General features: G+C 46.2%; 1 protein-coding gene across 1 annotated transcript in view; it reads right to left on the bottom strand.

Annotated features, from left to right (window-relative positions):
* Window positions 1-27,734, bottom strand: part of LOC119395186 (NGFI-A-binding protein homolog) — a 1,247,109-nt gene that overhangs the window by 33,990 nt on the left and 1,185,385 nt on the right. The gene's annotated exons all lie outside the window — the stretch shown is intronic.

Raw genomic sequence — 27,734 nt, 5'->3', positions numbered from 1 at the left:
TTTTACGTTCAGTGCCGTTGTGAAAGAATAAGAGTTGAAACTTATCGACCAGGCTTTAATACAACACGATGACCGCACGGTGGGCTTTGTTCTTTGCCGTTTTACAAATCAATGAGCATTAGAAGGGACACCACTTGTCAGGGATTCTGCTACTGTAAGCACGCTGAAGAGAAGCTAATGGCGGTCTCTCAGTTATAGAGGCACTGCAGCAGTGCAAGTTTCATAGAAGTGTTTGTATACAGCTATTGAATTATCCTATCCAACCTGTAAATGTCAGGACGCACACTTGCGACGACGTCAGGGGCAAGAGAACCAGACCTTCTTCCGCGCCTTGTTGTTCACAAAAGTGACGAAGATGTACGTATTTCCCAAAGGATGCACCCAGTGTATTTCCAAATGCACCAAAAACGAGAATCGGTCTCGTGCGTCCGCATTCGGTTCTGTTTCTCTACGACGAGTACGCATAGTTTTGATGGAAGGAGGGAGCATGTTGGTGACGGCGTATTCGATGCAATTGTAACGTGATAGCGTTCAATCGCTCGTTTCGCGCAAATTACGCTGTCCGTGTCGACGTCGTTGGTTGTGAGCAAAAAATCATCACCTCGTCCGTGACCAAAAAAAATATGTTGCAGTGACTTAGCTCGGCTATCGTAGCCAGGATAACGTAGCGTTAGCAGAGGTTCAGCTAATTATTCTTAGCTTTCCTGATTGTCTAGGATTAGCTTGATTATCATGCTTACAGCTGCTCTAATGACACACACACGGTATAAGTATTATGCGGCACATGCGTATTTACTTTGCCAGGCAACTACTTCGGGATCCGATGAGTTAAGCTTCTCCGCTCTTCTGCGCCGTTGAGCAGCATTTGCGCTCACCTTCTCCATGACTATTCCACACTGGCAAACGCCAGTCAGAGGCGCTATCACGCGGCTACTGCTCATTGTCAGACGGCGACTGCACAGCGAAGGCAAATAGCTGCGCGTGCGCCGGCGTCAATACGTCTGCCAAGGCTACGACGTCGTCACTCCTCTAGAAAGTGAAGTACAGACCGGCGGCGGCGAGTCGCGCGCGGCGGCGGCGGAGTGCGCCGGAGCTGGTGGCTGCGGTGCGTGACATCACTGATCCTCGCGCATGCGCAGCGCGGCTCTTCAGGATCCACGCGAAACTGGCTCGGCTAGGCCAGTGTAGCTAACGCTGCAAAATCCATAAATATGCAAAGAAAATAATAAAAATATTTGGGTTCGAGTGAGAACCGAACGCAGGCCGCCTGCGTGGCAAGCAGGTGTTCTACCACATAACTATGCTATTTATTGAAATTGTTGCGGGGAAGAAACACTATAGGAATGTCGCCAGGCGTCAAGTAGAATCGCGCCAGGCTTCAATACATACGAATGGCGCAACGAGTGGGTGTTTTAAATGGCTACCCATTACATAGGGCTCAGACATGTTTAATCATCAGCAGCAGCAAAAGCATCAACAAAGTGAACAGCAGCGTAGGTTCGACTGTTGCTTTACGGACGCGTAGTGGGCCCTTCGCTGATTCGCAAAAAGAATAACGGCGAAGTGGCCTTTTAACTCCACTAGCAGTAGGCATTCTAGGATACTTTGAAACAGCGAATCTTACGCGCAGAGTCGTTCGTTTCCTTACGGAATGGTTGAGGCATATTCCGAGAACCTAAGGCAGGATAGCAATTGAGAAGGTGATGCGCACGGGGTCCCATTACGCTATCGTGTTCCACCCTTGAAGGCGAAGCTCAAGCGTCCTCCAAGTTTTTCTTCGTTGCTTTGCATGTTTTCTGGGAGCTTGTGGTGTCTAGACTTCTCGCTACTGTCCGTGTTTGCACACCCGGTCTCTTTAACACGAATACTTACCAATTAACTGAGCTCTCTGTTATTCTATGTTTTCTGGGCAGCGTTCGTTTCCTGTGCCGACAGCTCTGTATGATTTCAGTAGCGTTCATCATCGTGCGCATGAACATCTACGTCGACATAGGCCGAAACTACAAGCGCTCAACAGATGTTCGAGCTGCATAATTCTTGAAGAAAGAGGTTAAGTGACATTACTTCCCAGTATTTGTATAGAATACCTGCACGGTACGTAATAAAAAAAATGCAGTGGCTTAGCTCGGCTATGCCAGGATATACGTAGCGTTAGCAAAGGTTCAGCTGATTATTCTTAGCTTTCCAGATTTTCTAGGATTATTAGCCTTCTTCTGTTCATTCTTCGTACGCTGAACCCCTAATTGCCCGGAAACTACTTCGGGATCCGATGAGATAAGCTTCTAGGCTCTACTACGCCGTCGAGCGGCATTTGCGCTCTCCTTCTCCATGGCGTTACCCACCTGCAAACGCCAGTCAGAGGCGCTATCAAGCGGCCCCAGCGCAGTGTCAGACGGCGACTGCACAGCGAAGGCGAATAGCTGCGCGCGCGCCGGCGCCGCTGTATCTATGGCTACGACGTCACTCCTCTTGAATGCGGCGCAGACCAGCAGCGGCGAGCCGCGCGCGGCAGTGGCGCAGACTGCGCGCACGCTGGCGCCAGCGTGTCTGCCGCACCTACGACGCCACTCCTACCGAACGCGCAGACCAGCAGGGGCGAGCCACGTGCGGCGGTGTCGGAGTGCGCGTGAGATGCCAGCTCCGGTGACCCAGCTGTGTGACATCACTGATCCTCGCGCATGCGCAGCACGGCTTATGACCCTCCACCCGAATTCGGCTTCGGCTAGGCAAGTGTAGCTAACGATACAAAAATATCACAACCGAAGAGAAACAAGTTGAATTGTGTATCTTGCGCGAGAGTTGAACCAGTGCGCTCAGTTGCTCGTAGCGACCTTTTTTGGTACTGCCTCGTAGCGTTCGCTCACATCACAATGCGAAACATTTCTTAGCGAACTTCTGTGACTTCGAGCGTATCTATCTATCTATCTATCTATCTATCTATCTATCTATCTATCTATCTATCTATCTATCTATCTATCTATCTATCTATCTATCTATCTATCTATCTATCTATCTATCTATCTATCTATCTATCTATCTATCTATCTACAAGCCGCCTACGACTTCGTGCTCTCCTTGCCGTTTCCTTAATGTAAGGTACACCAAAATTTGTATGGCATAACATGAATGTCTGGCAAAATTAAATGACAGGTAATAACATGAAAATCATGACGTGCATGTCATGAACGGCATGATTTACATGGCACGGCTTTGGTCCTCTTGTAACCGCTTTGTTAACCTCATATATGGGTCATTGCGCGCCATCTGTGCCAGCCTTGGCGCTCGACCATCTGCGATTTGAATGAAAAATATCGAGCACTAGCACGAAAAAAATCGAGCAAAATACTTTGCCAAAAATTTTTTTTCAGTGCCGCAAACCGCATGTGAAGTTTCTCGGAAAGCGCGAAAGTATGGCTCGTAAAACGCGTTTTCAAAAAAAGCTCGTCTTTCTAACTTACGCTAGGTCAAAATTTTCCATACAGAACTATATCACGCTTTTCACTTAAAATACGTTTCGCGAATGATTGCGCTTTCGTGGTTTTTTATGCGCGCTTAAATATGGACGATATGGTCCATACTGGGGATTTTTTCATAGAAAGGCGACATTAAGCGAAATGTGATATTTTGCATTAACTGATCGCCAGGAATTTTCGCTGTAGCCCAAAAATTCCCGCTAAAGGGGACCAAGAGGCAATGCGAAGCCGGAGCATTTGCACGATCGCGTTCCGTTGGCGTTTACTGGGCATGCTACGGGCCTCGCGTCGTGGAACGCGAAGAGGAACACTACGCGCGTATTGTCTTCAGTGTAGTCTGGCCGTAAATTCTCACAGGGCATGCTGGGAACGTCGACAAGCGCGCGAGACAGAGGCAGCGTAGGAGAGCGGAGAGAGGGGAGGGGACACGCATGCGCTGGCCCTCATTGCGGCGTTGCGCAGGAGAGAATTTCGGCATGTCGAGCCCCCATTTCAGAGCAGCCAACCGAGGGAAGCGCTGGACTGAACGCGCGCAGCGCTCTACCATTTGAAGGATAGAATACTAGAGGAGGAGAGTAGCGTATGCGCCGTGAGAGCAGAAGCGAGAACGCAGGAGAAGCGCAAGCAGCTGCTGGTAGAGAAGTGGAGAAAGTAACGCGCAGCTGTTGGAGAGAGGGAAGGAGGAGGGTCGCGCATGCGTAGTGTGAGTGCGGACTACCACGCCGCGTGCGGATTACCACGCCGCGTTAGATACCCCCGAGCAAGAGATACTCCACATCTAAAATAGTTTGAGACGTATATGTCATGAAATGGTTTCTACTGCTGGCGACAAAGTTGCGAAAGTGTTCATTTTCGCATATGTTTAGTTGTAAATTTCACATTGGGGCGGTTTTAGTAATATCATGCTAAATAGCGTATTTACTAGCAACATTTATGGTCCACTGACTGAGAAAGTGTTATCAAACTACTCTTTGTTTTAAACAAGAAAAATATTTTTGAACCTGTTTTTAGCGGGTGTCTGTTCTTGCTCGTGTTTTGTCTTTGCAGCAATGCGTCCAGCGGTAGTAAGCACAACCTACGTGGGCACGAGGTTCGCCACGGAACAGCTAGACAACATAATCGTATTTTCCCGTGCCTATTTTGAATAATTTACGACCGAGTATTGGCCTGAGTCAACGCGAAATGCGAACCCCGCTAGAGCGCATTTAACCACATGCAATTGTCCATTGAAGGCCGGCATAGTGTGCTTACGCAACTGCGGGAAGTGACGCCGATGCATGCAACACACCGCTGCCTGCGCAATGATTTAAGAGTAGGAGGAACACTGGGTTTAAGAAAAAAAATCACACCATTCCCCGCTAAAGGGGACCATGAGGCGATGCGAAGCAGTGTTTCGGCATGTCGAGCCCGCGTTTCAGAGGGGAAGTGGAGAGGGGGAGGGTAAGTGGAGAGAGGTAGTGGAGAGGAGGACGGGAGATGGGAAGCGGAGAGGAGGATGGAAGAGGGGGAAGTGGGAGAGAAGTCGAGATGATAAAGTGGAGAGGGGGAAGTGGGAGAAGGAAAGTGGGGAGAAGGTTTGTGGAGAGGGTTCGCGCATGCGCAGTGAGGGTGGTCGCGCCTAGAGCCCTGCACGGGCCCGGGCCGGCCCGAAAGCGAATGTTATGCATTCCATGGTCTAAGGTATACTGTGCCAAGCTGAAGTGACACGTATATATATATATATATATATATATATATATATTAACAGCACTAACAATTGGCCAGATCACGGTTGGTCCATAAAGATTTCGGTCTTTTATTCGAGGTTGACACATACGATACATTTCATTTATATTCCTTGGTATTACGTGCCAAAACCACGATATGATTACGAGGCACGCAGTAGTGGCACCGGATCAATTTCGACCACCTCGAGTTCTCTAACGTGCACCTAAAGATAAGTATATACACTGGTGTTCTTGCATTTCGCCCCCACCAAATTGCGGCCGACGTGGCCGCGGGAATCGCACCCGCGTCCTAGGACTTAACAGCGAAACAGCTTAACCGCTGAGCTACCACCGTGGGCAAAGCAACATTTCGATGGATGTACACACCGGATTTTCCGTCCGATCGCCCGCTACAAAGCGCACGGCATCATTAATAATCATCATCAACAACTAATATCCTCTAGCGGGCCCGGGTCGGGCCTGGTCATGAACAAGCGCGCCCTGGATTAGTTTAGTAATGAACGCCCGGGCCCGGGCCGGGCTCGGGCCGTAAAATCCGGCCCGTGCAGTGCTCTAGTCACGCCGCACACCACCACCACCACCACCGGTTTCAACTCCGCCATAAGATGCTTCGCATCTAAAATTAGACCATTTCTCGCTAAAGGGGACCACGAGGCGATGCGAAGCCGGAGCACTTGCACGATCGCGTTCCGATGGCGTTCTTTAGGCATGCTACCGACCTTGCGTCGTGGAACGCGAAGAGGAACGCTACGCGCGTCTTGTCTTCCCTCTAGCCTGGCCGTTATTTCTCACAGGGCGAGCGGGGAACGCAGTCGGCAGGCGTGCGAGAGGGGGGCAGCGTAGGAGAGAAGAGAGAGGGAGAGGGGACGCGCATGCGCTGGTGCTCATCGCGGCGTTGCGCAGGAGAGAATTTCGGCATGTCTAGCCCGCGTTTCAGAGGAAGCAACCCCATTTCCCATGTCTAGAAAGCAACCCCATTTCCTTTTCCATTACTTTATAGACAGCACCATGTTTGACGTCTGCATTCCAGGTCAGTCGGCATGGGCTGAATATTGCCTTTGCGAGTGCTTCATTCGCTTGAGTTACGTCGGCGAAAAGCTGGTGGAGATACAAAATTTCAAAAAGATATTTCTCAAGTTAAAAAAATAATACCCTTTTCTAACTTTGTCTATGTTCAGCTAATACATAGAGCTTTCAAATGAAGTATCGTGCATATTTTTAGTCCTATCAGCAAGGCAAGTTTTTTGACGGTGAATACAGAGCTTTTCTAAAAAAAAAGTGAAATTCGCAATTTTTTTTTCAGGCGATTTGCTACACCTTCAGCGACTAAATTATTTTTCTTTTGTAGTATGTCAAACAGGCTTCTAGTATATAATTAATTTCTACGCTTTGAGTTTGCTATGTTCCTGGAAAAAAATATCAAACTTTGCAACTTTATTCAATTTTGCTCGTGCGAAAAGCCCTCGAAGAATCGATATACATAAATAAGTCATTATTTTTACAGTTACATCACTTCATTAGCTTGCCGGAAATACCATTTTATTGAGTGCATCCTATAAGCGCCGTTTGAAAAAAATTGTTGTTTGATGCCCTTTAGCTCAGTCGGGGCAAAACTACAGACTCTCACAAACAGGCGGGAAAATTTTTGGCAACAGAAATAAACGAGCAGAACGACTTTTGAACTTCAAGAAAAGCGTGGAAATTTTTTCAGCCATATTTTGTGATGGTCGAAAAAACGCTGGTTGATTTGGCATGGAATGACCCATAATATATATATATATATATATATATATATATATATATATATATATACACTTACGGTGCATAAAGGCGGCGGCAAAAGCCAGCCGAGACTATCCATATAATTGCTATCTCAATAAAAGTTCCGCTGACGGGAGTCGAAGAAACCATGACCGCTCGGTCTACGACGATGGCTTGCGGGCATTTAGCCCACTGAGCTACCGCCAAACACATTGCGAAAGCTACATGAACGCACCATTTATCTTTCACATTTCCTCTCAGAGTGCTCTTGGATGGATGAATGGATGGATAAATGCAATGAGCGTCCCCTTTATAATGGGGCGGTGACATCTGTGCGACCAGGCTCGAAAAAACAAACAAAAACGCGCCGTTTCCAATACAAGTTTAATTTTGTCAACGCGTTAACACACCGTCAGGTGGCGGCTTTAGCACAAGCCTCGCTCATAGCATCCATCCATATTGAAAAAATTGGCCGCGTATCTCTGTGCTCCGCTGCAAATGCCGTATAAAGACGATAGAGGAGGCGCTGCGTGAGATATAGACGCCATCTGGCAATACGTCGGGAAACATGAGCTTGTGCAGAGGGTTTCCTTCCTCCGAGGCCCAGGGCGTTCTTCGGCACGCATATGGCATTTTCAGCGCAACCGCATTTTCAGCGCAGCTTAAGGAACTAGGGTCTTTAGAATCACGTATCTATGTATTTTCTATTAAAGGAACAAACCACCTAATACTTACCTAGTGATGTCGCGCCTCAGATCTGCGTAATATTTACTTTTTGATCGACAACGTTCACAAGTATGAACAGCCGTACCCGTTCAAGATGCGTGGGCGGTAAGCAAGTGGCTTAACAGACAAACAGAAAGACGGGCAGACAGAGAGACCAAAATTTCTGCGTTTAAGAGAAAAACTATCGTCTTTAAAATAGCTCTCCGACGCTCTCCGACGCTCGCCTGGCTGCCGTACCACGTTACCCACTCGCCCTGTGAGAAGTAACGGCCAGGCTAGAGGGAAAACACCCCGCGCTTAGCGCTTCTCTTCGCATTTCACGACTCCTTGAAGGAGTGCATATCGAGTATCAGTGTTTATTGTGTGCTTGTTGATGCCATCTTTAAGCCGGATTCACCATATGCGGTGTCCACGCATAGGTTAAGAACTTAAGCTACCGCAAGGGTTAAATCATGATCATGGGTGTTAGTCGTCGGTACGGAGATGTGCCACTAGGCGTCAACGTGAGTGCGATGCGCCTACATCAAGTGTCGCTGTATTTGCCAAACAACAGTAGACACTGTACAAGCTTTCACATACCAATGCACTATAAACAATAAACTACTTCTGTGACGAGACGTTTCACTTTCGTGTTATACCGATTCCTATGACAGAGGGATCGGCCATCTTTTTATGTAGCTACGCCGTTGCACGCGCAGCCGCCGCCTTGCGCTAGCCGCGCCTTTATGTCTGGGAACCTTCTAGATTATCTCAGAATCTTCTTATAGGCTTGAGCGGGCAAGGGCGAACAGTTGAGGTTATTCTAGAACTAACGCGGCACCAGCCATAAGGCACGAGTGTCCGATGCTGCATGTATAAACGCAGACGCGCCTTACCGCAGAGCAGTTCATCGACGGCCGATGCTCTGGTCGCCGCTATCAGTGTGCAGTGTGTATTGCTGTAGTTTGACTTTCCGTTTCCCGGCCACAAGTTCGGCCAAATAAAGAGTTTGATCTAGAACACGCCGACTGCTGCCTTCGTCGACGTTACGACCCCGTGGTAATATAAACTGTCAATCGTGGTAAACGGCTACGTGCCAGACGTGTCTGGAGGAAAGGTTTGACGTAGTGATGCAGAATTATCGGTAAATTGAGTCTCGATAGCATCGATAGATTTTTTGAAACTATCGATAGTGTAAACAGGCTATCCATAGTACTACTATCGACAAACTATCGATAGTGCAATTGGTAGAATTATCGTTACTAATACTAGCGATATTACTGCCACGCGTATTTATAGACTATAGACTATGGGACGCGAATAATCTAGACTATCCGCTTCCTGCGCGCAATCTCAACAAAATGATCTACTACGATCGCGCGATGCTTCTCGAACACTGCAGCACGGCCAGCGCTGAGCGTTGCTAACCGTCCTTGCTGGTCAAACCCGAATACATCAAAATAAAACATGAAGCGGGCGTGGCAACAGCTTTCTTTTGATGTATTCGGGTTTCACCCACAATGACTGCTAGCAACGTTTGACGCAGACCGCGCCAAAATGAAGCTTCATGATTGTTTGAGATCATACTGTTAAGAGTACGCGCCGCACGCGAATAGTCAAGTTTACTCGAGAGCTTACGCGAGCACCAGCGATAACGCTGGAAAGTTCGATGACTGATGTACAAAAAACTACGCGTTCCACCGATGATCAGATTACTCGACTGCCGACGACTGTTCTCGCCGCTGTCAGTGCGCCGCGTGTACCGCTTGAAATTTTAGTTTTCATTTTGTGGGCACAAGTTCGCCCAAATAAAGAGCTCAGTATTTCCCAGTCTTGCTACAGCATTCTTTACCGTCACAACTACGTGACAATACTATCGATAGTGATGTGAATAATGATGATATTGCTGGCCGGCCATATTGCCAAAATATTTGCGATAGCCTACTATCAGCTTCGCTTACTTGATGAGCAATTTCGGCGAGAGAAATAAATTATTTCAGCACTAAAAATGGCGGAATATGTCGGTCAATAAATTCATATACAAAGCAAGCAGTTACACCTTACAATTAACAAACTTAGTTCTTCATATTTTATTTTGAAATCATAATATGCAATTTACATTTCAAGCCGCCTAGGTCCACTACATGCAACGGCTTCCTTTTCGCTACAGCTGAATAGTTTTTGACTTTAGGATCGTGTGTCAGCGAAGCACTGTGGTGAAGAACAAAAGCATGTCAACTTTCTTGCCCTTCAGCCTGCTGCTCCGACTCCACTATGCACCACGCGCGCGGAGAACGAAATTTATGCTGCAATAAGTTCGCGCTGTTGATTTTATACTATCGATAGTATACCATCAAATTCACTATCGATAGCGTTATCGATAGCATTGATTACCATCGATAGTTCGATATAGTCACTCAGCTATCGATAGTATCGGTAGTACCATCGATAGTTCTGCATCACTAGTTTGACGACGTACGCGACAGGATTTTCACGTTATTCATGTTATGACCCGACAGCCATATTGGTCTAATCCTCTACCCTCCCATGCCAATCTTGGTCTATACCAAGTAAAGGAGGCGATCATGAGACCTTCCAGACGTAGGCGGATAGATAGATAGAAACGCTCTAAGTGCCAAAGGTTCGCAAGAAGTGCTTCGCATTCAATATACTGGTCACTTACATACGATTGCGTTTCTTCATAAGCGCAACTTATCCGGCGTGGTAAAGCAACTACCCTTATTCGTTTCCGACTTTTATATATTTGCGCAGGCAACGGGATGTTGTGCGCATCGGTGTCACTTCCCGCGGTTGCGTAAGCACAGTATGCCGGCCTTCAGTGGACAGCTGCGTATGGTTAAATGCGCTCTACCGGGGTTCGCATTTCGCGCTGACTCAGGCCAATACTCCCCAGTAAAGTATTCAATAAGCACGGGAAAAGATGATTATGTTGTCTAGCTGTTCCGTGGCGAGCCTCGCACCCACGTAGGTTGTACTCAAGTAGAGCACCAAGTCGGGCTAGTTGGTTAAGATTCATTATGACGACTAAAACTGCGCTAAAAACACAAAGACAAAGACGAGGAAAACAGGACTCGCGCACCGTTAGACGCGTTCCTGTGAAGAAAAAACACTAGCAAGAACAAACACCGACATAACACAGTTTCAAAAATATATTTTTTTTTGCTTAAAACAAAAAAATAATTTGATAAAACTTTCTCAGTCAGTGGACAACTAATGTTTCCAGTAAATGCGTTATTTAGCATAATTTTACTAGGATCGCCTCAATGTGAAATTTACGACTAAACATATGCAAAAATGAACATTTTTGCAAGTTTGTCGCCAGCTGTGCAAACCATTTCCCTACATATACATTTGAAACTATTTTTGGCTACAGTAAAACTTCCTGGCGATCAGTTAATACCCTATATTACGTTTCACTAAATGTCACCTTTCTATGAAAAAATCCTCAATATGGGCCATATTGTGCATATTAAGGGGCGCATAAAAACCGACAAGAGCATTCAAGTTCATGAAACTTATTTTAAGTGAAAAGTCTACGATTGTTCTGTAAGAAAAACTTCGTCCTAAGCTAATTTAGAAAGAAGATATTTCTTGACAACGCGTTTTACGAGCCATAGTTTCGAGCTTTCCGAAAAACTTCACATGCGGTTTGCGGCACTGAACTTTTTTTTTTTCGAAAAGAATATTTTGACAGTAGACTTGTTGCTTCGGATCGATAGTCCTCGATTTTCATCATTCAAATCGCAGATGGTCGAGCGCCGAGGCTGGGACAATTGGCGTGGAATGACCCACATGCCACAATTTGTATGTCCTGACAATAGTGTATTACGAACATAATTGACAGGTCCTAACGCACAAATCATGGGACGCTTGTTATGTACAGCATGACTTGCATGACATGCGCGGCCGTTTAAATAAAGGGATGTATACTTCAATTGCTATGACGCATATAAAGGACAGGTGGTAACATAAAAAATATGACATGCATGTCATGTACGCTATGACTTACTTGCCACACTCATGACACGCTCGCGGCCGTTTCGCTAGCTTAATATACCCCAAAGCTGGCATTGCGTGACGTGACTCTATGACGAACGTAAAGTACAGGTGGGAACATGACAATCATGACATGTACGTCGTGCTAGGCATAATTGACACGCCATGTTCATGGTGCGCTCGCGGCCGGTTTGCTAGCTTGATATACAAGACTGGTAATGCGCAACGTGACTGTTGACGAACCTAAATGACAGGTGGTCACATGAAAATCATGACATGCATGCAGTGTGTCGGAACGGAACGAAAACCAAAAACTAAAAACGAAAGAAAACGATATTTTTGACCGGAACGAAACGTAACCGAAGCGTTATCTATTATTTCGTTCCGGTGTGAAACCGAAATTTTTTTAATCGTTTTTCGGTTCACGAGGAAACTTGGCAATTCGGAACAACTGAGGTCATTCAACGTGAGCAATTGTGCATATCTCAGGGTACAGTATTAGCGCGTACCTTGGGCGGGAATTCCAAAGCGAAGGTATGTTGAAATTCTGCGAAAAACGAAATCGGTGGCCACTAGAGATATTTATATTAGCGCAAGTGGACTTTCCCCCCTGTCACGCAGGCGAGCGTGGGCAGGGCATTGACGGCGCTGAAGTTTGTTACAGCAAAAGCTGTTATGAGATCACAACAGCCGAGTTTGGCGCCATAGTTGTCCGCCGCCGCCGGTGTCCGTAACCGCTTTCGCGTGAAATAAAAAAGCCGGCAGATCCCACGCCTTGTGGGAATCGGTTTCATGCGAAGCATCAGCGAGTAGTTGTCTATGCTGATTTTTTTGGCTTTGATCCAGCGTTACGAGGTGGATCGACATGTTTTTAAGCGTAATCGACATGTTTGTAAGCGTAGTGGTTGTATGCACATGACGGCCTTACCAGGCACGTCAACTACACAGGCGTTTAAAGGGTAACTTGAGGAGCACAAACGTGAGTATTATCGAAACGATAGGCACTTTACGGTGCGATGATGTGTATATCATATGTAACTTTCCTTAGGGTATTGCTCAGGGGTCGAGCAACGCTTGAATATAGCTTGCTGAATATAGGCATGCAAATGTAATGTTTATTACACTGCTATAAAAGCGGAGCCAACACTGTAACCACAATTGACGTTAACCTGGCATGACGCCTATATCATAGGAGTGCATCTACAGTGTTTGTTGCTTTGTTATAATATAAGATAGCCAGCACCACAACTACAATTGACATTGCACCGACATTACGCCTGCATAGGATCTCTTTCCAAAGCGGTTTCAAGCAGTGGCGTAGCTCTGTGGCAGAATACCTGAAGATCACGCAGAATGCTTGGGTTCGATTTCTGCTGGGATCCTTATTTTTATTCTTTGCATTCGTTGGGCCAACGCCGCTGATGTCGGTTTTTGTATACGCTCTCTCATTTAAATTGCCAATTTCTGTTCTCGCTGTTCCTGGGAAGATATAAACTGTCAATCACCTGTGGCGCATACCCGCTTACTGTGGCCTGTCGTATACGGGGCACAGGTGTCTGGAGGAAAGGGTTTGACGACGTACGCGACAGGATTTTCACGTTATTCATATCATGCCCAGACAGTCATATTCACCAAACCCTCTTACCCCTCCCATGCCAATTTTGGTCTACAGCAAGCTGAGGAGGCGATCACGATTGAGAGCAGCCAGCCATAGGCGGATAGATAGATAGATAGATAGATAGATAGATAGATAGATAGATAGATAGATAGATAGATAGATAGATAGATAGATAGATAGATAGATAGATAGATAGATAGATAGATAGATAGATAGATAGATAGATAGATAGATAGATAGATAGATAGATAGATAGATAGATAGATAGATAGATAGATAGATAGATAGATAGATAGATAGATAGATAGATACACTTAAACTGTCTCGGGTTCGCAAAGAAATGCTCCGCATTTAAAATGAAATAAGAAACAAATTTCTAGGATTGGATGGGATTTTAACGCGCGCTCTGCGTGACAGTCCAGTATTCCACCACAGTGACACTCTAGTGCTTTTAACTCATTCGCGGAAATCTCTATACATGCGTCATGTCGGTCAAGGAATCGTGTCAAGAATCGGAATGGTCATGCCGTGTAAGGCATGATATACATGCCATGCTCATGGTGCGAAGGCGGCCGGTTTGCTAGCTTAACATACCCCAAAATTGGCATTGCGTGACGTGACTGTATGACGAACGTGAACTGCATTTGGGGACATGACAATCATGCCATGCATGTCGTGTTAGGTATAATTTACACGCCATGTTGATGGTGCGCTCGCGACCGGTTTGGTAGCTTGATATACACCAAGATTGGTATTGCGCGACGTGACTGCATGACCAACATAAATTACAGGTGCTACCATGAAAATCATAATATGCACATCATATATTGCATGACTTACTTGCCACATTCATGGCACGCTCGCGGCCGTTTCGCTAGCTTCATATACACCAACATTGGGATTGTGCGACATGACTGTATGACGAAAATGAATTTCAGTTGACAACATCAAAATCATGTCATGTATGTTTTGTAAGGCATGATTTACGTGCCAGCTCACGGTGCGCTCGCGGCAGGTTTGCTAGCTTGATATACAGCAAAACTGGTATACACGCTCGACATACACGGCATGCATTACGCTGTCTTGTTGCATCAAAACGGCAAGTTGGGCGAGTTGGTAGTTTGCTGAGGGCATCGTTTGCTGATACGCGCCACGTGATCATTTTTTTGTGTGTGTACTTATTTACTGCATGTGTGATGAAATAAATCAGTTGTCAGTCAGCGCTTGTTTGTGTACGTGTCTCTCAGTCCTCAGTCCGGGTCGCGCTGCCCTCAGCAAACGATGTCTTGTTGCGTTTCTGGCCGTTTTGTTAACTGAATATATACCAAAATTGTCATGGTATGAAGAGTGCGTGACGAACATAAATGGCAGGTCATACATTGTAAATACCAGAGTATACGTTTAATTAGAATGTTATATGCCAAATTGTGCATGGATGCATGCATGAGAAACATGCGATATATAAGGAACCAGATGTCAGGAGTAATTTCATTTGTCTCAAAGATAAACAAGGCGATGTATGTAGCTCTTTGCTGTCTGCTTCGAATTACACCGATTCCTACAGCGTGTGAGATCTGTGGGATTCTTCCAAGAGTTGTTAAAAGGCGTAGTGGCTGAAAAATTATTCGCCTTGTCGCTCGTTGTTAGCAAAAGTGATACGCTTTTGAACTCCTGGTCGAACGTTTCTTTCGATGGCGTGGATGCATTGACGGCACGGTCCTGCGGCTGCATTTTAGGAGTGTTTTTCATATAACTCACGGCGGTGCAAGCTTACTTGCGAGATGCAGTTTTCGTTATACCTGAATTGATGTCTTAGTGCAGAAAGGCGGACCACATCCGCCTTATATCGCCATGTTGAGACATCGAGGTCCTGGTCGGTGTACTCCTCTACCCCTTAAGATTAAGCGGTGGGTTTACGGGCAGCACTGGGAACCCAAACTACTGCACTGGAAGCGGACACTCAACCATATAGCCACCGCTGCGGCTTACACTGCGTGATGAGCGGCCACGGGGCTTCACCGACCTGTATTGAGCTCTCGCGACCCATCACATCCGCCATCGCCAGGACGCTATCCCAGAGTCGACCCTACACTGGTCCACAGGGCAGGTTGGTTGGTCCGTGTCTGGACAACTAAAAGCACGAGCTAATGGAGGTGAAGCTGCTGGTCATCGCAGTACCCAAAACCTTCCTCCGCAGGCGACGACGCTCAGGCACAATTATTGAGAACACTCCGCCAGACCGACGCACCCCAGACGGCGAAAAATCGCCACCGGAAGAAGACCTGACAACGCCGCATGACAGCAGGGGCACAAGCTGACGCAGCCGCGATACGACGCCGCCAGTTAAGAGAACGCAGGAGGACAAGAACTACCAACGTCGACGTTCTTATCGACGGCCACAACGTCATCGCGCGGGCCGAACCGGTGCCGACCACTCCGCCGTCAGTTCGCCGGGCAGTTGACAAAAGTTAAGCCTGCCTCGGAAGGGCCAAAAATGCGGACAGCTGGAGGCCAACTGAAAAAGACACCTCGAGCCTGCACAGCAAGGGTCCAGCCAGCCGGGCTTATCCGAAACCAGGCTTTATCCCGTGAGCTGCGTAATTGCACAACATTCCACGAGGAATGTTTTCCTTGGGATGGACTTCTTAAACCAACACTGCGCAATCATCAACTTAAAACAAAGTATATTAGTGCCTTCTTTTTAACAAGACTGTTTGTTGGCCTAGTCGGTATTTACTTAAGGATATTATTAGGCCGCGAATTAGGACACACACACAATGGGAGGAAGACGAGGACAGGACGAGCTCATCCTATTATCGTGTTTCTCCCTTTGTGTGTGTCTTCTAATTCGCGGCCTAATTATGTCCTCAAATAGGGCCTTCAACTGACGAAGCGATACCGTTGGGTAGGAACCTAGACTCCAGAATCTTGACTGTGCTCGAAGATCAAGTCACTATTCTGCCTCACTCCAGCGTCAGAATTCTCGTCGGCACCAAAAAACCTGCAGGTATCGAAGGCGTCACCTAGAGTTATCAACGTTTGCTGCTGGCAAATTCACGTCGCAAGAAGCATATCATAATACTACTACTAATAATAACTGGGTTTTAACGTCCCAAAACCACGATATGATTATGAGGGACGCCGTAGTGCATGGCTCCGGAAATTTCGACCACCTGGGGTTCTTTAACGTCCGCAAAAATCTAAGTGCACCGGCCTCAAACATTTTCGCATCCATCGAAAATGCAGCCGCCGCGGCCGGGATTCGGTCCCGCGACCTTCGGGTCAGCAGTCGAGTGCCATAACCACTAGACCACCGTGGCGAGGCGCAAGAGGCATATCCGTCGATTGCATGAATCAAAAGCAAGCGTAAAGCTCACAACCTTCAGCCACGAATAGAAAACCTCCGCAGAGGTACGACGCTAGCGTACATCGAAGAAACTGTCGCGGTCAGCGATGCGTTTGCCTTTTCAGACTCTGGCCAAGCTGCAACGAAAATCCCTATGCCTGCATTTGTCATCAGGCCTTTCTATAACAGAAACTTCAACAGCAATACAAAAGTGTTTTTCGACGCCATCGCGAGTTGGACCATTTGCCAACCACCGCGTTAAGGCAAGTGTTCGACGGAGTCTGTACCGAGTTTCCAAGCGAGAACGAAAAGCTTGAAAGCGGCGAGTCGACCATATGCTGCGGGACGACATCGTGCAGCCATCAAAGAACCCATAGGCTTCACCAGGAGCCTTGGAGGATACAACTGTGCGTATCCGTCTCGACTGCCGTCGCCTAGCGACAAAAAGGACGTATATCCGCTCCCACGGAAAGACAACGTCTGCGGAAAATTCAAGTCGACGAGAGAGACTGAGTGATGACGGCCTCTGTAACACGAGACGCCCTTTTATGTTCAAGGCCATGTCTTTCGATCTTTACTCGACCTCATCGGTGCTCAAACGCGCGATGGAAACGGTGTTGCTTGTCTTGAAATGGCATACCTGTTTTCTCTACTTAGACGACGTCGTTGTAATCATCACAATCTTCGAGGGACAGCTCCGACGCCTTACAACAGTACTTCAAGTAATCAGGTCATCTGGCCTCAAGTAGGCCTGCAGAAGGGGAGGTAAGGGAGGCCGCATTCTCAGATCATCTAAAGGGGGCGCCAGTCCTGCCCGACACCTTCGCTCAGTCGGACCGACCTTTCACGTCATTTTTAATGTGGAGGGTTATGGCTATGCATGTGTTTTGCCGATAATGGGAACCAAGGTCGCTAGATGTTGCATTCAAATAACTCTTTACTCCTCACATTTACCCTGGAAAGTCGTGCACCAATGGCAGGCCTTTGCGAGGAGCACGTCATCGCTCCATTTACTTTTTTTCATGCAATGCCGAACTCGTTTTTTTTAGACTCGACGAACGTTGGGCAGGGCGCATGCAGAGAAACTTGTCCCCCTTGCCCAAGAGCAGCACTTGCGGACGCCTATGTGGACTCACACAGAAGCCGAAAAAGTGCTGTTTCACATGCGAAAAGCTGCAGTTCGTGGGGAACGTCATCAGCAGGTCTGGAGTTTGCCCCGACCCACACAAGACAGCTGCCATGGCAAATGTTCCACAGCACGAGGACAAGAAGTAAGTATGCAGATTTTTCGGTTTGGGTGTATATTAAATGCGCTTTATCAAGAACTTTTCCCCCATGGCCGAGCCACTAACCTATTTTAATAAGTCAAACGTCGACCTCAAGTAGAAAACGCCGCAGCACGAAGCAACGCATGCAATCGCCGCTTATTCTCGCACATTTCACGAACACACTGATACAGAAATCCATACCGATTGAAGCAGGGTGTGTTGGCACTATCCTTTTACCGAGAAGACACGAAGAAGCAAGGTTCGTCGCTTACGCTAGCCGGTTCCTACCGAACGCTGCAGCGAATCATTCCACTGCCGAAAAAGTGTCTTCAGATTATTTCAGAATCGTAAAATTTCGCATCTACCTGTGAGACAGGCCGCTAAATGTCGTAATCGATAACCGCCTCTTGCGTTGTCTAGAAGTCTTGAAGTACCCTTCAGGCTGCCTCACACGATCAATCGTCAGACTTGAATAATTTGAAGTCTTCGTGGAATACAAGCGCGGACGAAAGCACTCCGATTATCATTTGTTATGATGCTGTTTTATAGGTGAGTAGCTCGCGCTGTGCACCACGTGATCCTTGTTCAGTGTCGCGTGTGCGGTGTATAGGCTTCCAAAGCAACGTCGAGCGGCGCCACTGCTCTCATCGCGACGGGGGGCATCCACGGCCATAACACAGCCGCCCGCGCTTGCGCGCACGCGCAGTGCTCTTGGATTGCATCTGTTGTGCTTCGGAATGTAACTATTGTTGACTAGCAGTGCTCTCGGCCGAATGAGGAGCGCATGCTCGCACGTCTTCTTGCCGCCGCCACTGGCAAATCCGGCGACGAACCGCCTTCGCAGGCAGTGTCTGCCCCCAGTAACGCACAGCTCAGCCGCGCGAGCGTCTCGCCCAAACTTGAGCTTGGGTTCCCTATATATGGTGGTCGGTTCTCGAAAAATAAACATTATTGTTGCTAGTAGCGCTGCGTGCGTGCCATCTTCGTGCCTGCACTTTTTTGCCCTTGTGTCCGGTTTGCGCTGCAAGCAAGTGCTCTAATGATCTACCACAAGCCAACATTGTCACCCTCATTGCATTCGAGTACTGGCTCGTACAAATAACATTTGTTTTCCCCACTATGGAACGTTGGGATTTAGAGCTGGCACTTCTCCGACATGCGGCTCACGCTTTTGCTGCTTGTGCAAGTATCTGCACTGTTGTGGTCGTCGTTCCGTGAATCTACTTTCGGTGAAGATGGAGTGGTGACGCTGTGTTCGGGGACCGGCCTGTGCGCAGCATCGGACATCACCTGACTGCCGCCCGTAGTCGGTGACGTCAACAGACAGCCGCTATTCACGCAGAACAGCCGAAAGGACATTGGAAGCATCGTCCCGCCGCGCTTTGCTAACTGGGAACCACGTGATGACCGAGAAGACTACTTAAGCGAGTAGCACTATGCCACCGTGGGATTTGGAGCCGGCACGCTCTCCGACATGCGGCTCACGTTTTTGCTGCTTGTGCAGGTTAGTCGAAACTGTCCGTTTACGACTCCTAAATTTCTACTAGTTGTGCCGGCTCCACCCACTCTGGCAAGTGCGACATTACCTTGTTACAAACGGGTCTGCGGGAGGGGTGGGAAAAATTGCTGTTCTTTTTTCTTAAGCAAAATACTGTATCTTGTGTTGTTGCTGTTACTATCCGGCGACGTGGAGCTAATTCCTGGCCCTCGTGACACGTATAACTTGCTGAAGAACATCCAGGGTGGCCAGACTGCCATTTTGAGTAAACTAGATTACATTGATGCAAGAGTTACGAAACACAAAACATTACTGACAGAAATGAGCAAGAACTTAAACGACACTCAACGACAGACGCAGGAGGTTATTAAACTGGTCTCCGAGCAAGCCGATGTAATTAAATATCTCTTAGATAAAGTAAAAAATTTACAAGTGAGAGTTGTGGATATAGAAAACCGAAGCCGTAGAAGAAATATGGTATTCTATGGTGTACCGGTTAATGATCAGTTTGAAACGTGGGACAAATTGGAGCAGCCGATTAACGATATTTGTAAAACTAATCTGGGCATTGAGCTTAAATCAGTTGAAAGGGCACATCGAGTGGGACGTTATGACAGTAAAGCAAGACGGCCAATCATTTTAAGTCTTTCAATCTTTCAAGGAAAAATATAATAATATTATCTGGGGTTTAACGTCCCAAAACCACGATATGATTATGAGAGACGCCGTAGTGGAGGGCTCCGGAAATTTAGACCACCTGGGGTTCTTTAACGTGCACCTAAATATAAGTACACGGGCCTCAAACATTTTCGCCCCCATCGAAAATGCAGCCGCCGCGGCCGGGATTCGATCCCGCGACCTTCTGTTTCAAGGAAAAAAAATCACAGCATATCCACGGAGTGAATGATGATGAGTGGGCGAAGCTGCGGAGGTTCATCGGTAAACCGTGAATCTTCCGTGAATTCTGCCCAGTACATCATCACCGACGTGAGATCGGGCGCGTTTATACTAAAGGTTCGATGAGTTACGACGACTTGCAGCGCACTTTAATTTTACATGTACGCTGTGAATTTTCATTGTTTAGAAAACCATTGCTTAGAAAACATCTGGCGTCTTTCGTTAAGCAGCTGGCGTCTTTTCGTTTTGCTTTAGAAACATCTGGCGTTCTTTCGTTTTGCTTTTACAAAACATCTGGCGTCTTTTGTTGGTTTATTTCATCAATCAACGGCGTTTTGAACAAAATTTTTATTGTTTAATCACGCACAGGAGAAATCTCACCAGGCACTACCTTGGAGGTAAAGAATGGCTGCTAATGGGAATGAGAGACAGAAGAAGTCGGCTTTTAGCTAACGCTGCGAATTTTTTATTGTTCAACAACGCACAGGAAAAATCTCCCACCGGCACCACCTTGCAGGTCAAAGCGTAAGACTGGTTACATACTACGCTACGAGGGACGAACGGGTGCCGCTATAAGGAGCTTCGCCCCTAAAAGTCGCCCGCATCTTCCCACGGGGGCAACTCGAGTAAATGCGCCGCAAAGTGGTGCGGGTATCGCGTGAATGTTGCGTAATTGGGTGTGGTTTGGGAATGCTTAATTGTTACACGATGCGCACACCAAGTACGACTTGAACGGCTCCAGCATGCACGAAGTTCCGGGTCCGCAGCTCGCTTAAAACGCTTGCGGTCACACACGCTTGCGGTATATACACACCGCCCGCATTCGAGGGAGAGGAGGGAGGAAGGAGAGAGGCTAGCTGCCGGCACGAGACGAGCCGAGCATGCGCAGTGGGGGTGTGGACGGCGCCGCCGACGCCGCAGGTGCGACTAAGAAATGCTCCGAATTTAAAACAAATAATTTTGCTGAACACCAGGAAACTTAGGGGGACTGCGTACGGCATCGACCAAGATTATTCGTTTGAAACGCGCGCTATCAGAAAAAAACTATGGGTCGATTCCACGAAAGATCAAAAAAGTGTGTATATTTGATGTTTCCGATTTTCCTGATAATTTTGTATGTTGTGCACATATGACTGCACAGCACGAAGTTCGTTTTCAAATAAAATTTTTTTTCATAACAGGAAAATTCGACAAGTGTCGCCGGTTAACGACGACCAGTTTACGAAGAGTGCGTTTTCGTAAATTCGCGATCAATCTGGCAGTTACTGAAGCTATATATTACAAATATCTTTCTTTTTGGCGGAAGTAGCAGTAAAGAGGAAATAGCTCTTATGATTTCATGGAATTATGAACAAATTATGTATTTTTAAAAATTCACGAAAAACGCTGCGTTTTTGAAAATCAGTCAAATTTGGGACGCTATGGCTACTTCTGTGAACATCTTAGCTTGTTCATATTTGCAGCATGAATAGGCCTCTATGTGAATAATGAACCTCTGCATTTGTATTTCTCTAATAATTTTCAAAGTAGTAAATTTTCATGCTCGAAACACCAAAAACAGAAAAGTGCTCGTCGATTCAAAGATCTATAATAAAAAAAACCCAATCTCAATTTTGTTCAAAGTCCCCCAAAATGTTCTCAAAGGACTGCAGAATGATATTATGAAAAAACATGTTACATCATTTTAATTAGGACAAAAGCAGAAAATGTCAAACATTGTGTTTCCAGAGCGTGGTGGCTACTGCGTGAAGGACATCTCTAGTAACAAGAAAATACAGTAACACGCCTTTTTTCTTCTCTGAGCTTCGCTAAACAACAGTAATGATCTGTTGTCGGAAAGTGGGAACTGTTTTGTAAAGAAAAAAAGATCGTTCCAATTAAATGCATTTGCGACACCACTTATATTCCTCGTCGACGGGCAGCACGGACATTTTCGTTCCTCTGGATAATTTTTTTTTAAGCAAATGCGCTTACCTATATAAAAGCAACGAAGCTAAACGCGAAATTTGTGTAGCTGAGTCGATCATGCATTGTAAGAATGTGAGAGATCGCAAATAACGACAGTGGTGAACGGCGAGTACCGCAGTGCAACTTAAGCACAGCAGCCACACATTGTTTGCCAGGCTTTGTCGCTCTGCACGAGAAAATGCTGGGGTGTCGATTGCGTTGGTTACACGATACATTTTTCACCGCTCGTCGCTCTCCCGCCCGGTCTCTGGATCCGCACCGTGCGGATCGTGTGGCGGATCGAGTGGCCCGCGCTACAAGCACTCCTGTAAACGGAGTAGCATGCGTTAGGCGGACAGGTGCAAAGGGCGGCGCGATACACGCCCGCCTGAGCAGACGACAGCCACGAGCACGGCTGTGCCAGTCAGCCAAACACCACTTGAGATAGAAGTTAAGCATCCAAATTGTGCTTCACCTTGATGCGATCACTGTCCTACGCTCTGAAGGTGGCTACGGGTAGGCGTTATAGCCATGACCGAGATTTTGTACGGACTGCCTCATGGTGCACAAAAAGAAAATTCCGCTGCAGCGGAATTTTCGTTATGTAGAAGATATCGTATCGAGTCTCTTTTGCGGAGGGTCATGAAGTAGGATGCGCGCTCAATTCAAGAGGGTGACCAGATCTGCCAGCACTGCTTCAAGACATACAAGGAGATGCAAAACAAAGCAGATGCAATGCAAACAAAACGTGCTTTGTCCGTGGCCAAAACTGCTGCCACCAATCTTCACGTAATCGATTCTTTTTAAACTCTGCATTGATCACATAAGGTTTGACAACGTACACATTTGGGCCAACAAAAACCCCACGTCTTGGCGACCGCTCTCCAGAAATTCATTTCCATTCATGAAGAGACCTTGGCTTTTATACCAATCTCTCAATTCTCGCGCACCACATTATCATAAGAGACGCATGAAGGGAATGCGTTCTTTAGCACTCAAGATATGAATTATACTCAACTGAAATAGATGAAAGAAAAGGAGGCTACAACTGAAAGTACCTACTGTGGACTGAGGGATGTCTAACACTGGCGTGAGGTCGCAAACCACGCAAATGCATTTAATTGGAACGATCTTTTTTTCTTTACAAAACAGTTCCCACTTTCCGACAATAGATCATTACTGTTGTTTAGCGAAGCTCAGAGAAGAAAAAAGACGTGTTACTGTATTTTCTTGTTACTAGAGATGTCCTTCACGCAGTAGCCACAACGCTCTGGAAACACAATGTTTGACATTTTCTGCTTTTGTGCTAATAAAAATGATGCAACATGTTTTTTCATAATATCATTCTGCAGTCCTTTGAGAACATTTTGGGGGACTTTGAACAAAATTGAGATTGGTTTTTTTTTATTATAGATTTTTTAATCGAGGAGCACTTTTCTCTTTTTGGTGTTTCGAGCATGAAAACTTACTACTTTGAAAATTATTAGAGAAATACAAATGCAGAGGTTCATTATTCACATAAAGGCCTATTCATACTGCAAATATGAACAAGCTGAGATGTTCACAGAAGTAGCCATAGCGTCCCAAACTTGACTGATTTTCAAAAACGCAGCGTTTTTCGTGAATTTTTAAAAACACATAATTTGCTCAGAATTCCATGAAATCATACCAGCTATTTCCTCTTTACTTCTACTTCCGCCAAAAAGAAAGATATTTGTAATATATAGCTTCAGTAGCTGCCAGCATGATTGCAAATTTACAAAAACGCACTCTTTGTAAAATGGTCGTCGTCAACCGGCGACACTTGTCGAATTTTCCTGTGATGAAAAAAATTTTTATTTGAAAACGAACTGCGATTTCGTGCTGTGCAGTCATATGTGCACAACATACAAAATTATCAGGAAAATCGGAAACATCAAATATACACCGTTTTTCGATCTTTCGTGGAATCGACCTATGGCAATATGCTAAAGTTAAGAAGGTCGACAAAAAAAATAAAGTTAAACTGAGTGTGGATAAAGTCATCGTGAATGGTAGAGCGTTTCATTGGGATAAAGAAAAAGAGCAGGTTGTCCCGTTTTCGAAACCATGACCAATAAATAAAAGTAAAACTCAAGAACACAAAGATTTCTTGTATTATTAGTTGATTGCAGAAGCGTAACAAATAAAGTAGACCAGCTTGCTGGTTTGATAGATCAGTGGAAGCAGATATCGTAATGGGCACGGAATCTTGGCTCAATGCAACTATTCAAGATAGCGAAGTGTTTCGACAAGATTACGCGGCTTACCGTAAAGATCGGCCGAGCCACGGAGGGGGCATTTTTCTGATTGTTCATTTCACACTGCAGTCTAGCGCTCTAGATATCTGTCACGAGGATATCGAAACAGTCTGGTGCAAAATTGTGTTGCCTAACAACTCTAGTTTGGTTGTTGGCTCGGTCTACCGTGCGCCGAACTCTGATCCGAGCGCAATTTGTGCCTTGCATGAGATTGTCTCAGAAGTGTCTGGCGAAGTGATATTCTTCGGTGGTGATTTTATTCTACCGGACTTGCATTGGCAGGATGATTATTGTGACATTGTTGCTCGTTGTGCTGCAAACACTGAAATGAAAAAGGTTGTAGACACATATGGTCTAGTACAATATGTAAGAGAACACACACGGAGGTAATATCCTAGATTTCTTATTTTCAAACTCACCTAATGTAGTAAACTCTACAACAGTCGTGCCAGGTATTCGCGACCATTCGGCTGTTGTTGCGACAGTCAAAACCAAATGTCAACGATTTACTTCTTGCGAGAATAGAAATATATTTTTTTTATGATAAAGGGGATTATGAAAGTATAAACCAAAAACTGCTTCAATACCTGCCTACTTTTGAATGCTTAGCGGACGAATATGACATTCACGAACTGTGGAATACGTTCAATGTGAAATTGGGTGAGCTTGCAAACGAACATATACCAAACGTAAATTCTTCCAAAGTTAAAAAAGCGTAAGATACCTTGGGTTACATAAACCATCATACGAATTATACAAAAAAAAGGAAACGGATCTTTGCGCAGTATAAGAAAACGAAGAGCAAGGCTCTTTATGAGAGGTTGGCACAAATAACCCTTGATTATAAGCTCAGTAGTAAAATCGCGAAAGAAAACTATTTCAAAGGACTAAATGAAAGCTTGAAAACCAATCCTAAGCATTTTTGGAAGTATTTAAAGGGGTGCGTATTAAGTGATCTGGGCATTCCAGAAATCGTTTGCAATAACCAAGTCGTCACGGATGACGACGCTAAGGCAACGTATCTAAATGAGTTCTTCCGTTCAGTATTTCTTTCAGTGAAATCCGACAGTTTAACGACCCCAGCTAGCAATGCGCCGCCTATGGCGCAGGTGGAACTCAGCGTGCCCGGTATCAAAAAGTTGTTGGAGCAATTGGACGAATCCAAGGCAGTCGGTCCTGACGGTCTCACCTCGCGTGCTGAAGCGGTGCGCTGCGACCGTCTCCCTTTATCTTTTTGTTATCTTTACGCAGTCGCTCTGCGCCAGTGAACTGCCTTACGGCTGGAAGAAAGCACACATTGTGCCAATTCATAAAGGTGGTCCGAGAAGAGATGTACAACATTATAGGCCCGAACGGTATGCAAATTAATGGAACACATAATTTACTCAGCTACCATGAATAACCTCACAGAGAACATATCCTAATTTAAAAAGAATTACACCATCTCCCGCTAAAGCGGACCATGAGGCGATGCGAAGACGGAGCACTTGCACGATCGCGTTCCGTTGGCGTTCGCTGGGCATGCTACCGACCTCGCGTCGTGGAACGCGAAGACGAACACTACGCGCGTCGTGTCTTCCCTCTAGCCTGGCCGTTAATTCTCACAGGGCGTGCGGGGAACGTCAACAGGCGCGCGAGAGAGAGGCAGCGTAGGAGAGGAGAGAGGGGGAGGGGACGCGCATGCGCAGGAGAGAATTTCGGCATGTCGAGCCCGCATTTCAGAGGAGCCAACCGAGGCAAGCGCTGGACTGAACGCGCGCAGCGCTCTACTATTTGAAGGATAGAATACTAGAGGAGGAGAGTAGCGTATGCGCCGTGAGAGCAGAAGCGAGAACGCAGGAGAAGCTCAAGCAGGTGCTGGTAGAGAAGTGGAGAGAGTAACGCATAGCTGTTGGAGAGAGGGAAGGAGGAGAGTCGCGCATGCGTAGTGTGAGTGTGGACATCAACGCTGCGTGCGAATTACCACGCCGCCTTACATACCCCCGAGCAAGAGATACTTCGCATCTTCGCAGCATGGCTTTCGTAAGGGCTTGTCCTGCACTACACAACTTGTAGAATTCGATCACAATTTGGGGTGTAAAATTGATGCTGAGGGTCAGATAGATTGTTCATTTTTTAGATTTTCGAAAAGCTTTCAACACGGTTACCCACTCATTTCTTGTTTACAAACTTCAGAAAAATCGGTATACATAGTTATGTTATCAAATGGATTGAAAATTTCTTATCGGAGCGCAGCCAGTGTGTTGTTGTTAATGGCAAGAAATCGAGTTACGTAAAAGTCACCTCAGTAGTCCCACAGTGCTCTGTATTGGGACCTATATTATTTTTCATATATATCAACCACATAAATTTGGGTATTACGTCCACCTTACGACTGTTTGCACATGATTGCGTGGTGTACCGAAATATATCTTGTGATCAGGACGCGACAGCACTTCAGGGAGACTTGAATAGAATGCATGACTGGTGTAAACAGTGCAACATGTGTCTAAACGCTAAAACGCGCATCCATATGTGTTTCACTAAAAAGCAAAAACCATTGATAAAGAACTAATGTGTAAATAAGCAGTTAGTTACCACAGTTGATGTTTTTAAGTACTTAGGCGTCGTGTTTTCTGCTGATTCTTTATGGAATGCGCATATTAGTGCGATAGTTGGTAAGGCTGGACGGACGCTGAACTTTGTTCAACGAAATCTAAGATGTCGCGAGATTGACTTAAAACAGAATACGCTTACTATATGTGTAAGACCAATATTAGAGTATGCCTGCCCACTATGGTATCCATCGGAAGCCAATCTCACTTCTCAGATCGAAAGCATTCAAAACAGAGCGGCCAGGTACGTCCTGGGCAGGTACCGTAGGAGAGTGTCACGATGATGGAACAAGAATTTAACTGGGAGTTGTTGTCTTCGCGCCGACGGAAGTTAAGGCTGAAACTGTTTTTTCAAATATATATAACAACAAAGTAGGCATAAACAAGGATACTTACTTAATGATACCTTTTTATCTTTCTAAACGTAACGATCACAAACTCAAAATCCGTGAATACCGACCCGACGTGCATGTCCACTAATTCTCTTTTTCGTAATTGTGTAGCGGACTGGAACAAGCTTTGTGAAAAAACGCCAGGCCTGCGCTGAAACCGCAGCACAGTCACAGCGAAAGCTGGAAGAGCGGCGTTTCTAGAGCCCGTTGTA

This window comes from Rhipicephalus sanguineus, chromosome 5 (assembly GCF_013339695.2).
Source record: "Rhipicephalus sanguineus isolate Rsan-2018 chromosome 5, BIME_Rsan_1.4, whole genome shotgun sequence".
Classification (NCBI taxonomy): Eukaryota; Metazoa; Arthropoda; class Arachnida; order Ixodida; family Ixodidae; genus Rhipicephalus; species Rhipicephalus sanguineus.
Note: the sequence above shows the minus strand (reverse complement) of the source record. Positions and strands in the feature narration are given on the sequence as shown.